Source organism: Hippoglossus stenolepis, chromosome 13 (genome assembly GCF_022539355.2).
Source record: "Hippoglossus stenolepis isolate QCI-W04-F060 chromosome 13, HSTE1.2, whole genome shotgun sequence".
Classification (NCBI taxonomy): domain Eukaryota; kingdom Metazoa; phylum Chordata; class Actinopteri; order Pleuronectiformes; family Pleuronectidae; genus Hippoglossus; species Hippoglossus stenolepis.
Genome location: NC_061495.1, coordinates 17668372 through 17684424, shown reverse-complemented (window position 1 = coordinate 17684424; position 16053 = coordinate 17668372). Strand labels below are relative to the sequence as shown.

The following is a 16053-nucleotide window of genomic DNA, read 5'->3' as shown; positions in this document are numbered from 1 at the left end:
AACAGCAACGACAATTTTGGTAGAATCCCCGTAAAGTCTGATATCAGATCGAGAAGACAATGGTTGGAAACCCCCAAACGAGGCCCCATGCACGCCTAGAACTTTCTGCCAAATTCTTTAGAATTTTAGGGGTTTGGTTGAACGTCTAAATACACGTGTGCAATGTGGATGTTTGCACTTTACTACTTAACCATTATTTTTAAGTGTATACACATATGCACTGGATGTTGGGGGCCCCCCAGGTCCCTTCTGCCTTTGGCCCCCAAAGTTCCTTGAAATGCTCTTGCTGCAATGTACTGTAACTTCCACAGTTCCGTAGCTCCTGTGACCAGTGTACAAAGAGACACAGTAGCTCTGGGAGCATCATACAAATATAGAAATGCAGGATGATGATTTAAAATCCATATTTTCACATATTCCATCCCATGATGAAGAGGCTGTACATACATACAATAACAAGGCTTGCTGGGGTTCCTCACACTCCTTGACTCTGTGATCATTTTCCTGGAGTAGAGACACCAAACAACTATATGGAAACAAAATTCAACATTCTAAAGCTCAACGTTCCTCTGGTAGATTTATTATTGTCGCTGATTTTGTTGTTGTTTAAAGGGGTGTCAGTTGGTGCGATGTAATTGGTTTCAAGGCCATTTTGCTTGGAATCAACATTTCAGCAGTTTATGCAAATGAGACATGGAAATGGTCAATGTATTTTTCATTGGGTGTCCTAATTGGTTAACTGAAATGTAATATGACGCTAATTTGAACATTTACATTGAAGAAACATTTGGGACTAAATGTCACTCTGGATCATTTTCTTTAAACATTTAAAATATTATCCTTTCGTGAGACAGACGCAACCATTTCCCTGACAAGCCACCAACCAAATTTTCTGAATATTTAAAAATAAAACACAACGGTTCCCCTAATCGCCATATATAATTTGCTAAATTAGCAGTTATCTTAGTTTAAATTAATTTGAAGAATAATAGATCAATTAATTGTATTGATTAATCGTGTTATGCCAGAAAACAGTCACATCATTAAAATTCAAGGTGACATATTCGAATGTCGTATTGTTTGATTTGACCCACAAATCTAAATATTGAACTATCATTTAAGATAAAGGAGCACATCCTCACGTTTAACATTTGAGAACCGAATCGATCTCTCTATCAAATAATCAATTAGGCCTAATTGTTCCATCTGTAGTCTAAATATTTAGTCAGAGCGTCCCCCGCGCTGCCATTCTGGCTCCGAATAAGCTGCGTATTAGTTTCCAGCCAAGTTCTGAAATAATCAGCCTCCAAAACACCAGAATCGGCCTTGAAAACCATCGTGAGTAATATGTGTGTCATCGCGGAAAAAACAACCCACGTTCTCATAAATATCCCCGTGGACGTGACCTCAGCGATTGTGACCCTGCGTACGTTTACATATCTCGTGTTTAACGTCCACATTTCCCCGCATCCTGTCTAATGTCAGCTCGGCTGTAGCCGCGCTGCTGCCGGAGCTCTTATCGGAGCGCAGGAGCGAGCGGAGCTGCGAGCGCCGAGAGCTGCGGTCGAGCTCCGAAAGGGTTAAATTAATCTCTCGCTCGCTCGCTCAGCGCACACACAGGCACACACACACACACACACGCACAGACGCACACACAAACACACACACGCACGCACACACACACACAGGCTGCCACCGCCCCAGATAACAGAGGGGCGCCTCTCCCCAGCCAGCCAGCCTCCGCTAATCGCAGTGGCAGGAGGGGGGAGTGGAGTGCCGGCGGCCTCTCACAGCGCTGGGCTTTTTATTGACGCTGCCTGCCTCTCTCTCCCTCCTCGTGTGTGTGTGTGTGTGTGTGCGCCTGTGTGTGCGTGTGTGTCAGTGTGCCTGTGTGTGCGCTTGTGTGTCTCTTTGTGTGTGGGTGCGTGCATGCGTAAATTTATGCCTGCGTAAGTGTGTGCGCAAGGCTGTGCATGCTTGTGGGTGCGTGTCAGAGCGAGAGAGAGAGCGAGAGCTATAAAGAGGTGTGTGTGCGTCTGCGCGTGCGTGCGTGTGTCTGTGTGTGTGTGATGTGTGTGCGCTCCCCGCCAGCAGCGGAAAGCAGGGAGAGGCGGGGAACTGGGAGGGTGGGTGGCGAGGTTATGAGCGGAACTCGACAGAGGCCGACAGACGAGAGAGAAGGAGGGGAGGAAAGAGGGGGAGGACAGGAGGAGGGGAGGGAGGGGGAGCTTTCTTGTGCTGCGCTGAGAGCCGCCACCGCTTCTCCTTCCTCTCAGAAAAGGCTCGTTTGAAGGTTTTAGTCTTTATTCTCTCTAAAAAAAAAAATGTAAAAAAAGGAAAAGAACGAAGGAAAAGGCGACGGAACGTTTCTGTCCGCGCGCTTTGCTGCGGAAAAAACATGTATGATCCACAAGGTCGTGGAAGAGACACGCGTGACTAATCCCATCGCTTATTTGATTTTACGCGCGCACTGATTGATTGCATCGACGGATTTAGCAGCCTATTGATTAGGGCTTAATCTATAGGTCCGTGTCTCTCAGCGCTCCAATAATTGCCCTCCCTCCTCTCCCCCTCTCCTCCTCCTCTCCAGCAGCGGCAGCAGCAGCAGCAGAGTTTGGCTCGGAGCCACTCTCGCCCTGCCGCGCCAGGCTGTAATTATCCCCGGTGAGGCCGCGCTAACGCAGCGTGGCGCGCCTGTGGGGAACCGGTTAGCCCTACAACACCGGTGGGGGCTGCATGAGTGTGCGCGCCCGTGCGCGCCTGTGAGTGTGTGTGTGTGTGATTTCTTCTTGTTGTTGTTGTTCGTTTGTTTGTGTGCAGACACAGATCGCAGCGATTTCCAAGTCCTTACGTGAACCTTTAGAGATTTGGAGTTTATAGATTAGAAAATCGATACGAACACTATTGATACGATAGAGTCACAGCTGCCATAGGATATAAACTATATGAATTTATATAATCATAACTGTGTTTTGACTTTTTGTCAGGATCTATTGATTGGAAGTATGCTCCTGTCCGAGCATATGCGTGCTTGAGAGGGTTCACTGAAGTCTCTACGTGCGTGCGTGCGTGTGTGCGTGCGTGTGTGTGTGTTGCAGTAAGCGATCCATAACGATCTGCAGGTGGATTGTGCTGATTAGTACCGGCTGCTGTGGACGGAGCTGCGTGCAAAGAGCTTCCTGCAATCTGAGCCTGCCGACCGTGCGTGCGTGTGTGTGCGTTTGTGTTTGTGTGTGTGTGCGTGTGTCTTGCTCGCCTGCGTGCTGGCAGTCAGCCCTTTCAAAATGTGTGTCAGGGCTGTGTACGTGTGAGGCTCCATGTGTGTTCAGGACAACATGTGTATATTTGGCTAAACCTGTGCCCATGCAGTGTGTGTGGGAGGGTGTGTTTGCTTGTGTGCACACATGAACTTGACATGCATGCATGCGTGTTTGTGTGTGTTTGTCAGGCCACCGCTTCAGTGTCTGATTGCAGCAGCAGATGGTTGGATCACTGTGACCTCCCAGACTGCGGCTCTTTCGACACCGGGGCGCACTTGCGTGTGTGTTCATGCTGTTTTGGTTTTTACAAGACACACTCTTATGCGCGAATCCCTGACAAGACATAAAATGACAGTCAGAGGACGGATCACACGTTTTAAGCACATATTTCATCGCCAAGGTCCAGCGCTGGTATATTTTCAAAGGCACATGCTGTTCTCTCCGACTGGCTTTTCAAACCACAAAGTTCACACAGAGTCATAAAAGTGCAGCCATAAAAAGGCCTGCTCTTGATCTCCAGACCTGTTTTTTTGTGTCTACCTCAGACTCTCAGTTAGGTGGTGTGTTTCTATTTTGTTGGTAATTGTGTGTTTTTGTGTTGAGTGTCAGGAACTTACTTTGCCCCGCGGTTCCTCTGAGCAATATTCATCCTAATCCAGTTTTCCAGTGACTGATGGAGAGAGCTGCTCGCTCCCTCTACGCCCTGTGAGTCAGAGCGTAAGGGGGGAGAGCGATTGTGTGCTGTAATTTTGCGAGTCTTTGCAGCATCCATCTGACCTTTCAACGTGATTATTAGTTGTGTGTGACATCAGCATGAGGCTGTTTTTACCTGCTAAAGACCCCGAGGATTAGAGGAGTTTGCCATTTTCAGCATTTGCAAATTGCTTTCGTGCTCCGAACGATACATTCAAAGTTTGATTCTCTTGACGCCATGTAGACCTGAAAGGGGGATGGGGGGTGGATTTATGGTATTCAACCCAAAGTTCAACCGCAGTGTCACCAGTGGTTCTGTAATTCACTAAAAGCAGAGTGACTTTGAGGGGGAGCACTACCACTGATAGAATCTAAACCCCACTGACGCTAGAATCTGAATCTAGAGTCACAAAATCCATGTCATTGCCGTGTTGGTGGTTTTTAGGAAATTATGGCTCAGAGCAGCTTCTCAGACCGTTTGGAGTCTAGAATCAGATTTAGACCGGGGTGCATGTGAAAACTTCCCCGCTGACAGTTCTCAAAAGAGTCACATCGGATCTCTTTATAGTCCAGTTGCCAGGTTGGATCCTACCTGCTAGAATCTGGGCAGGGAACGTGAATGAGACATATGGTGCCATGTAGCTAAATGTGTAGAGCATGGCTCTCACATTGCCAAGGCTAAAGATGGTGGTGTCCGTCCAGGGGAAGTACATGCTGGCATATCTGTCAGCTGCTTTGGCTGCAGAGAGCACAGGTAAGTAAGTGCAGTTCTTTGTGTGCCAAGTGCTACTGTGCGGCCACATGCCTGGAAAATTGGGTCCAGACATTTTCAGGACTTTGCTTTTGACATATGAAGAACGCAGCAGGAGATTGTCTGCGTCAGATGTGTTCTGGAGCATTCAGACGAGCGGTGAAGCCTGGGTAGAGCACGCATGAGGCCGGACATGACGTATGAATTCATCATCAAGCAGTGTTTTTTGTTTACAGCACATAGACACCGGTTGTCTTTCCAAGTTGACATCTTCGTCTGCGTTCACTACATATATGGCTCCTCTTTTTCATCCTGAGATATTTGTATTCTTCTAGTTTCACATCCATCGCATGTCAGAAACATTATCAACAAACCGACTCGCTCGCTGGGAATTTTCTGGGAAAGTTCTGGAAAATTTCCAGAGCATCCAATTCAGACATTTGTGTTCTCACATACAATTTCTACAGGAAATGTACAGTAAATATCCAGTCTTAGTTTTATTCTGAAGGCGGCTCTTGATGTGATTTCCCTCAATACAGCTTTTTCTTCAAGATCCATCTATTATTCCCTGGGAAATATGTGAAAATGTCAAAACATGGCTTATTTTCCAATGTGAAAGAAAGTAATAAGAAATTGGTGGATCCGCCCCAAACTTTAATGGGTTCTTTCTTGACCCATGCCTCATCCTACCCCTAAGTTTTGTGGAAATCCGCAAGTGATGTGAACCTTTATGTGGCTGTATGAGCGTTTGTGTGTTTCAGACAAGTGAAGCTTTTTTCATTGAGGATATTGCAGCATATTTCTCTTGGTGTTGGGGCCTCTCATGTCAAAAATCTTCGCACACATCCACGAGGCCGCGATCCTGAAACCTCAATAAAAGCTCCGCTGAACGGCATGTGTTATATGTTACACACCATCCGATCCGTCAGCATCTCACGTGAAGGCCCTCCATCTCAGACTATATGTTCAGGTTGGGGGGGGGAAGAAAAAGCACGTTTCCCTCCAATTCGCCTCTCCGTCGTCATGAAGCCAGAATTTAAACTTCTTGAAAACAGGAAGGACGCTGAGCTTTTGAAGAGCGGTGACCTCAGACTGGCCGAGGATCAGTGTCAGTAAAGTTAAGAAGCCGACTCTCTCCACCTCTAACCTCCTCGGTTATCACTCATTAAAAATGTCAATACAGTTGACAGCAGAGTTGCCATTAACCGGTATTTATGTTTGATTTTGTCAGCTGACTTTGCAATCACAAAGCAGTTGTTTGATCAGTCTTGCTTATTTAAGTGCCCAGTAAATCTAACCTATGGAAACACAGAGAAGTGTAAACAGGCTTGTCCCACTTCTTCCCAGATGTTTGCTGAAAACAATTTTATAATTTGCCCAATGAGTAAGGACAAAGAACAAGATATTAAAGCATTTCCCCACTGATTATGGCAATGGCAAGCACATACCATCCCCCTTAAAGTGTGTTTCACATTGAAAGCCAATTATTAAGCATTTAGTTGTGAACGGAAATGATGTGACAACTCTGCTGTGACAGTTTTCAGATTTACCTGGTTAAACGAGGACATAGCTGGTGGTTTAGACGCTGTGGTCTTAGTGGTCACCTCAGAGGGTGAGGCTAATAACACGCTCACCCTGAATCTATGTACGTTTGAAGGGAAGGCTTTCGTAAGTTCCTCGCTACAGAAATCGAGAAGCATGCTGTATAGTTTCCTCAGAGTTTAGTCTGCAGTGAAGAAGTGGCGTTTTTGTTCTGTGCCATGCATGAATACGCCCACCCTCCTTCCCTCTTTCTTCTCATCTCACTGACTCTCCCTCTCCTCTCTCGGCTCCCTGCTTCCTCTGGGCCTCTTGTCTCCCGTAACTTTTCAGGCCTCCAAGATGAGCTTTGCTTTTTAACGCGTCCATATGTGAGCGCTTTGTGTTTGTTTGTGCTCGGCCGTCTGGTTTAACTCCTACTTTCAGCAGCTGTGGCGACTGCAGCCAGACCTTCCATTTTCCTACTCTGCCTCTGTCTGCCTGTCTGTTGGCCTTGCTCTCTCTCCATCACTCTTTCTCTCTCTCTCTCTCTCTCCCTCTTACACACACACACACACACGCAGGCACATGATGCACACACCTCAGGCTTGATATTCATAGCCTCCTCCTCCTTCACTTGACATGGGAGCCTTAACAGATGTGCCCCAGCCGTGAGCTGCCTCTCCCACTCGCTCTCTGTCTCTCTGAGACTCGTGCGCCACACATTTACCTTATCTGCTGGCTTGGGAATAAATAAATAAATAACTAAACTGACATTTAATTCTATAGACAAAATGCAAACAACACTATAATAGTAAAAATGTGAATGAAATACGGAGCTTAAAAAAGTGCCAGTGTTGGACTAATGAGGAGGCTACAGCAGATTCTTCAAACTGTTTAACCTGTTTATCAATGTGTGTGTGTGTTATTGTCCATTTCACGTACATGTGCACATTACGGATCAAAAACCCGAAATCAGATCGCATGTATTCATAATGTGCACTTGGCTAAATATGGTGCTGCTTTCGATCTTTGTGTCCTATATATGCTGTCCGTCTAATTTGGCGCCTTCTTACCCAGAATTCAACTTTAAAATCATCCTAATTTGTGCACATTGCCTTTAGTCAAAATCTATTAACATTTTATTTTTCTTTCATTAAATTTACTCTATCTGACTAAAAGCTTATAAATTGTTCCACTATTAATGTTGTGATTATCATAACTGCATTTTTTTTTTTTGCTTCATTCTCTGCCTGGTTTCTGCTGCTGGAGAATCGTCTACTCCTGTTTTGGTGTTTCAGTGGAGCTCGTGTCTGTGTGTGTGTGTGCGTGTGTTTCTCTCCCTCTCTGCATGTGTGTGTCTCAGTGTGTGCGTGCGCGCGCAGCCACCGCCGTGCGCTGGAGGCTTATGGTAATTGCGGTCTCCCGACTGGCCTTCTGGGTAGAGTCTGCGCGAGTGGGAGTGGAGCGAGTCGCTCGGTCTCGGCAGCGTTCATCCATTCCGTGCGGCACTCCCCGTACAGCTCCGTGCGTCCTCGCTGCGAACCGCGGGGGCTCCGACCGGGGTGTTTCTCTCTCTCTCGCTCTCTCTCTCTCACACACACACACGCTTCTCGAGGAAGACGCGGGACAGGCGGCGACGCGGAATAACCTCCGGCGAAGCTCACGACACGCGGATTGCGGAGAGGACATGGAGTGACGGCGAGCGGGAGAAAGGGGCTTTCTCCGAGGACGGCGTGCTCCGCTGAAACCCAACATGGCGCTGCTGCGAGGTACGGCCGAGCTGAATTAATTTCTCAGCGAGTCCTCCGACCTCGCCACCTGTATCCTTCAGGGGGCCCGGGCCGCTCAGCGCATTGGCTCCGCTGAAGGACCCTTTTTGTTAACGGATCCCCTTTTGTTGGATTTCTCTTTACGTTCGCGTTTTCTCCGCGCAGGATCTTTTTTTTTCGTTGCTTTATGGAAACCCAAGTGACATTTGCAGCAGCAAAAAGTCCGCTTGAGACCCAGCGTCATGGATGAGAGTTGCCTGTAGACAATAGAACAAGGACTGAGAGCTTTATATTTAGGCTTGTTTTGTTTCGTGACAAGTGGATAACCTGTTAGACACTTTGAGTTGTTTTTCTCTCTTTGGCCGGGATTGTCTGCATCCAGCAGACAGGACCGTAATCGGGCTCGTCTACGTATACGCACGGATCGCTGCCCTCCTAGTTAACTTGGCCAAAACAGGAAAAAGGCGTGAGTTGGCGCGCACGGACGACGGCTGGAACTAGCACCAATTATCCAGGTGAGACAATCGATGACAAATGGAAAATGTTTTTCCTTGCGCATGTGTTTATGGCGATGTGGAACGTGAAATCCCCGGGCATGAGGTCAGAAAACAAACAGTGGTGGTTTTCAAAAACAGTCCGATAACAGCCAAGCTGGTTTTTAAAGTGTGTGGTGTCCTTATGTGGGGGTGTTTTTAAATCAAAAACAGTCTTGTGGGGTTGGATGATCCAAACGCGATAACCCGGCGCTGTGCGCAGAGACGCGGAGAGGATCGGCCACTTCTAAGAATAGCGCATAGGGTGGTCTTTGTGCGTTTCGGCGGGGCAGTGGCATGTGGTTGATAAATAACACGCGCACACAAACACATAATGATCCGACCGTGAGCTTGGCCTCTTTTTATTTATTTTTTTTTACGACTGTGCTGTCAACCGGCCCGAGGTGAGAAGGACGTCCCAGAGATTAGCGGACTTGAAAGTGGCGCCGTCCTCCATGGTGAATATTCAGGCGTTTCGCACTCCGTTGTGTGACGAAGTGTCGGAGTGCCTCTGGGGCGACAGTAGGAGTGTGTGAGTGTGTGTGTGTGTGTGTGTGTGTGCGTGCGTGCATGTGCGCGCACACGGAGCTGCTGCGCTAAACAAGGTTACGGAATCCAGCCTCGCCCTGCCAAAGGGAAGCGAGCGGTGCTGCTCCGTTTATACACGGTTCAGTTCAATTGGAGGGCATCCCCGCGGTGTGTGTGCGTGACAGCCGAGTGCGCGCGTGTGTGTGTGTGTGTGTGTTCGCGGGGGAGGTGCGGGGGCTTTGTTTGGACAGAGTGGACGTTGATCAGTCGACTCATCAGTCCCAGAGGTGGTGTTTGGGAGAAGGTGTTTGTGTGGAGGAGACGGGACTGCGCCGCTCACCTTCCTGTCGAGGTGACGGAAACCACTCTGGCACCGTGCCACCTCTCTCTCTCTCTCTCTCTCTCTCTCTCTCTCGCTCTCTCTCTCTCTCTCTCTCTCTCTCTCTCTCTCTCTCTCACACACTTCATGTCTTGCAGGTGTTCTCTGATGTGACTTTGCGCTACAGTGCTGTTGTCTCCCACTCTCGCCTGCAGTCTCGCTGCGTGACTCGCTTTGCGTTGCAGGGAATGTCCTTTGCGCACGGAGGCACCATGTAGCGCCATTTAGGACCCCCCCAACCCCAACCCTCCCCTGCAACTCCGATACGCGCTGCTCTCTTGAAGGAAGACAGTGTCACACGAGGCTCGTTACTAATAGGAAAACACTGTAAAAACGTATGACTGTTTTCTATTATGACTATTTCTTCGCCGCTTTCACAGCTTGACGAGCTTTTTACGCATTTAAAACCACTTTTCCAATTCGCCCTTTGTTTCGACTCAGCCTTTATGAATATTAAAATCTATATGTCTTCACTTGTGCAGTCACCCTCCCCCTGCAGCCATTGAGAGCAGCAGGAACCACTTTTTTTATAAAGTTGCCTATTTAATTGAAATCAGTGCTGCAAGGCGCATTGGCCGCGTTCCAAACTGAATCGTCTTTTCCGAACGGCTCTCTGAGGCTCATCCGCGAGCTGCGTGGCTCTGCCTTTCCCGGGCAGCTTTAAACCGAGACATCGTCGGGACGCGCACTCTTCCATCTCAAGAGAATGGGCCCATGCACGCACGTCGTTGGGAGGTTTCCTTTTCCTCCCCCGTGCCTGCCTGCTGCCTGTCCTGGAGCCACACAGGCACTAATTAGGGAACGCTCTCTTAGGACGATCGATGTGCCTCATATTGGCTGGCTCCAGCTCATTGACGAGCTTAGTGAGGGAAGCAGCTACTAAAGGACCACTTAAATCCCGGCAGCCAATCCGCACAGGATATACAGTACAGAGAATCGCTCATAAGCGTCTGCTCGGCCGCGAGGCTCGGCCAGGTTGGGAGCGCAGACCCTCGTCCTTTCCAGGGAACAGAGCAGGGGGGATTAAGTGGCGGGGGATGGAAGCTACTCAGGGGGGCTTATGGAAGAATAAAAGCTTAATTTCATTTAAATGACACGTCGATCTCAGCTGGTATGGAAGAGTAAAATACACTTATGCATTCAGGCATACATTTGAATATGAAAAATCAAAGAAAACCCCTCGCTTGAAAATGCACGTGATGAATATGGGACAAACCGGCTAAATAATATGCTGATTAGCTGTCGTGCATGGTTGAGTGACTTGTTTCATTTGCATTTGTCGAACTGAGGGACTTTTTGTAGTGTGTCAGTTTCCCGAAGCGCAGTGTTGAGACTCAGACCTCAGGTTTAGTCAGACTTTTATGAGTGGAAGGATCTTTCTTTGTGCCGTGTTTAATTTGATTGGCGTTTTTGGTCGCTGATTTTCTCTATAAAAACAAAAGTGAAGGTCATCCACATGCGAGATCATGAGAATCATCTGCTTCTCCACGTCTCCAAATCCGCCCGTTCACATCTTAACCCACACATTTTGAAGCAAAGAGAAACTACTTAAAAACCACAAAATCAGATCTTTATGCAATCGAGCATGTTCCTCAAGTGGTGTTGCTGCCGGCGCGTAAAACAAATACTTCACATTTTGTGTGGGCCGCGTTTATTTATAGTGCAGTCTGCCCCGTCGGACTGTTTTGCGCATCATTTTTCCACCGTGCGCTATGAAGTCAATGTGGGGCTGATCTGTTCTCCAGGTGTCGGAACACAGAGGGGGAGGGCTGCTTACCGTAGATTGACATACTGATCCCTCTCCCCCCTCCTCTTCCTCACCCTTCTTCCAAAAACAGTTTTATTACCCCAGGCTCATTAGGTGTCCAAGTGGGGCTCGAGGGTGGTCCCCCAATCAAAACAAGGTTTTATTTTATCAGTTAAATTTTAATTTATAATGGGAAACGGGTCAACCAACCACGTGTTCCACCTATACATCTCCAAATATAGACAAGTCACATAATTCAAATAGATAGGCCTGTGTCAGCTCAGGTGGGGGGGCTGATGTGTGAATGTGTAGGAGAAGCCAGGTTTTACAGCCACAGTTTCGGTGAGAAGTGCACCTGAAGGCGGCAGCGGCCCCCGGGCCTGCTGGGTCATCTGTCCCGCTGAGTGATGTGTGACGGTGGTTGTGTCCGCGTGGTGCCCGGGGGGGGGATGTGCGCAGGGACATCCACACCGCATCCATTTTAAGCCCATTAAGCTGCAGCTTGTCCGCTTTTCTAATCTGGAATCGATAAGAACCACGCGCGGGGAACATTACGCAGAGAGCTCGTCAGTGAGTTTGTTCTGGAAACACGCTGGGCGATTTCGTCAAAAGGAAACAGCCGCGTTCAGCTTTTTTTTTTCATCCACTCGGAGACACGAGTTCTGTCTTATTGTCGTGCTTGTTTTTTTTTTTTCCCCCCTCGCTCTCGCCTGGATATAAAACAACAGTCTCGTCGCTGCCGGCGCTGCGCTGCTGAGGCGAGGTGCGTGTGAACAAAAGCGGAGGCACGGCACAGAGCCGAGCTGGAGAGATCGGTTTTCCAGGCGCTGCGCAGCTCCCGGAGGAGACGTCACGGTTTGATTGAAGCTATGCTCCGTGCTGGCCTCCCGGGACCTCGCGATGAAACGGGAGAACCTCCCCCCCTCCCTCCCTCCCTCCCTCCTCCTCTCTCCCCCTGCGCTCCACAAACCTTTTTGTTTTGACGAGGTCTGGAGCGCACGGATCACTTCCCCGCAGAGATGTGTCGGCCCCCGGTGCTGTTTAACAGACACAGAGGCGGTCAGGAGGGCCCAGGAGAACCACATCTCACACATCGCATTATTCTCTACTCCAGCAACCGTCAGACATATTAAAGCTGTCGCTTCTGCAGCTGATTATGCACGAATACTTTACGATAATTCCCCTCCTTCCGAAATAAAGTGTTGGTTAATCCCGTCTCCGAGCGCAACATTCGGATGCGTTCTGCTGGTTGATGCCGTTACTTGCTATCATACGAGTACATGCTCTGTAATTAAAATATAAATCTCGCCATGATTGCATTTACTTTACTAACCCCGCTCTGGCCTATCGGAAGATTGATTTAGCAGCAGAGTAATGATGACACACCTCGCCTCCCTCCTCGGAGCTTCTCCAGGCTCCGTCTCGATCAGGCCTCCTCGTTTGTTTTTAGATGTCGGTGCCTCGGGCATCTGTCTCTCTGACGAAATCCCACAGACGCTTGGCAGCACAGCAGCAGGGCGATGGCGATAGAGTTTATTACAGCGAGCGCCTTCAAAGCTGGAATGCGTTATCTGGTGTCTGGATGGCACATCTCGGAGTTCATGTTGGCTGTACAGCGCTTGACCTCGGGTTGGAGACCATCACACATGAACACTCAAACTGCAATTTAATGAAGAATGGAGTTGTGTCAGGCAATATTTCAGGTAATTGGTCATTGGCATAATTTGCGTCACCAGGAGTTTAGAGTTTATTCAGCGGGACTGTATGTCCGACTGCTAGTTTGCTCTCGAGTCTCTAGTTTCTCCAGCCAGCGGCCTATAGTAATAAAAATTAAAAAAAATCTGGATTAATGTTCTAAGGACCCCCCGCGAGAATACAGCAGATCCTCCGGTTTATTCAATTACAGCAAGTATACGTTTATTATTGAGGCTTTGAACTTGCAACAGACTGAAGACTGAAAGCAAATATCTCAGCAGGAAACAGCGGTGCCACACATGTAGACGACGCCAACGAAAATGTCAAGGAAGATTTTCGTCATAACAGCTGAAGCCAGTGTAGATGTGATGGAAACAAAAAAAAAAAACATGCATCTCCGGCTATTTTTGTCTTGTTGTAAATTATCTGACCGGAAAATCTCCTGCTGCATTTCTTACATGTGAAAGTAGAAAACCAAATTGTGCAGAGCTCATGTCTGAAAACGGCTCATGTCAGATGTGTGAAGGCTGTGGTTTACCTCACACTGATTCGGCACCTGTTTAAACTCACACCCATTTAACCTAATTCACATCTTTACGCACCACCAATAATGAAGCCTCCTCTTCAAACAGACCATTCAAACCAATATGGGGGGGGTATATGAGGAGATCAGACCTTTAGTGTCACGTGCTTTCATTAGGGAATAGTCGGGACATGAGAGCAACGCCAGCATTTCAAAGAGAAGTCAAGAAACCTCCGGTAAACGCGGGGCGACCCGTGCATGAGTGACCCACCCACCCCCACCCCCCACCACCACCACCACCACCGTCCCCATTACAATCCGGCCCTTTGGTGGCATAAAGGGCCATTTAGTGCTCATTTGGCCCGGGATGAATAGAGCCAGTTCAGCAGCCGCCGCCCGGGCCCTAGTGACAGCACTGAGGGGAGTGGGAGGGGGTCTCCAATGCCGCCGTTGTTGACGGCCGTGCTGCCTAGGGGGAATTGAACCGTGCACCGACTTGCATGCGGCTGTGCAGCGGCCCGGGAGGACGCAGGGGCCCCTTGTTTACAACTCGGTCGCTAATAATGTGACAGCTGAAGAGTCGCCGTTGGCTCCTTCCAGCTCCGCGCGCTGCACCAGCGGCCAACCATTCTTTTTCTCCCCCTCTCCGCCATCTCTCCATCTCTCCCTCCATCCACCCGTCCTCCTGTTCCATCACTTCCGTTGTTTCACAAACCACACTGACAAACAACTGGCGGCGCTCCGAGTCCTCGCGCTCAGGTAATCAGCTGGGCCACTTGGCACGCGTCGGCCTGATAATCAATAACAATTAAAATTGCTCTTGCGCGTTTTCCTCTCGTGCAGTTGTGTGTTGGTGAGCGTGTGGCCCTCGGGCTGTATAATCAGTCACTTTGTACGTTCCTTGTGCGCTTTTGAAGCATTTCTCTCAGATTGGCCGATTTCGTTCACCGACAGTGTGCGCACAAAGCCTCGGCCGCGCACACACCCACACACCGCCTCGCTGTGGCGTGTGTGTGTGTGTGTGAGAATATAAGGGTGTGTGTGCGCGCACCCGCATTTAATCCGTGTTTATCCCCACCCCACCCCCGTCGCTGCGGAGATTATCCTGCGTCACACTGCATTTTTTTTAGAGCTGATCGGAGCTCTGCGCTTCAGAGAGCCTGGCAAAGCCCCAGGGACGTGGAGCGAAAGGGCTCCGTCACTGCCTGTTATCCACACCCCCGTTCCCCCGCTGTGGTAGCGAGCAGACCCGCGAACACGAGCGGACTCGTTTACTGTGGATCTGCATTTCTAGTTGGTCATTTATCAATGTTTTAGGGAGGACGCTGCTTGTGGTGACGCACACATCCACCTAGCGAGCTCCACAGTTTGCCCCCAGTCTGTCCAACACACGCACACATTCACGCTTATTATCGGTGCGCACGGAGCACAGAGGCCTCAGTCCTGCAGGAAATGATGAGCGGTGCCAGTGTTTGTTCCGAGGCGTATACCGCGGGTCACAGTGAGTTCAAGTCGTTGTCGTCAGTAACAGGAAACGAGGGAAAAAAGGGAGAGAAGCGGGTTTGTTTTTCTTTCTTTCTCTCCCTCCCTCTCTCCCTCTCTCACCCCTTCCCCTCTCGTTATGCATTGCTCTCCTCCTCTCTTTGTTTGCCGCTCCTCCCTCAAAAGCGCACGGCACCGAAATAGGCCCTCACAGAGCCATGTGAGGTTCCGCTAAAAACACCCGGTGGTTTTCTGTTTAATGGTGCGAGTCGGGGCTCCGCTCCAGCGGTCTGGTTTATAAACGCAGCTCCGACCGCTGCTGCCGCCCCCCCTCTCCTTCCCCCCCTCTCCTCCCCCCTGCCTGCTGCTGCTGCCGACCAGTGTGATGGATTGGGCGGCCGTCGGGAGTTGTTTGTTGCGCAAACTATTCTTAGCAGCGGGGATGGGCGTCAACACGCCGCCTTTTCCTCCTTCACTATCTCTCCCCCTTCTCTCCTTTCCACGTCCTCCTGAATCATAACGTGACACTCGTGCAGAATCATATTCTCACAGCATCGCGTTAAGACTGTCCAACATCCAGGAGAAAGCCTCTTATACATTCAGACTTCATTGAATTCTAAATTGGTATTAAAGCCCTGTCTTTCTTAGACTTAAGGTGGTGATGTAAATGATACATGAACAGCATTTATAAATCCCCTCAAATTAATCCATAGGCCGACTATCTCGCTGACTATAACGAGCGCCATTGCGCACTTTTTATAGCATCTAACAATAACTGTGCCGTGCTGGTGCAAACATTGACCCATGTAGTACTTTTGGCGCAATTATAAAAACTTTCTAGTCTGCACTTCGAGGTGTACACATGCTAACAAAAGCGTCCACATTGTCTTATTCTCGGCGGTGCGCGCTGTGCGCAGTCATGTACTTGATCCTGACCTTGAGGCCCCCGTGCAGCCTCTCATCTTAGCTGGAGCGTTATTAATTTAATGGAAATGAAATGACTACCGGCCACGAGACACCAGACTGTCTTTTAGTTGTGCTGACCTGAACGCGAACACATAATTTCCTCTCTAAGTTGTATTTTATTTCCCTTGTTGGAGAGGAAGTATCAGATCCGTGCCAAATGGAGGGATTCCACTCTGCTGGCGGTGAAGGTTGTTTAGGTTGAGCAG

At 49.0% G+C, this 16053-nt stretch overlaps 1 protein-coding gene across 4 annotated transcripts in view; it reads left to right on the top strand.

Moving 5' to 3' along the window:
• The first annotated feature begins 7653 nt into the window (after positions 1–7653).
• The window catches only part of bcor (BCL6 corepressor), a 33433-nt gene continuing 25033 nt past the window's right edge, over positions 7654–16053 (top strand). For 3 of the 4 annotated variants that reach the window (XM_035175062.2, XM_035175061.2, XM_035175059.2), the window contains exon 1: positions 7654–8509. The gene's annotated coding sequence lies outside the window, so the exon portion shown is untranslated. Of the gene's footprint in view, positions 8510–8574; positions 8986–16053 lie in introns of those variants that run through there. The other variant, XM_035175060.2, reaches the window with a different exon arrangement.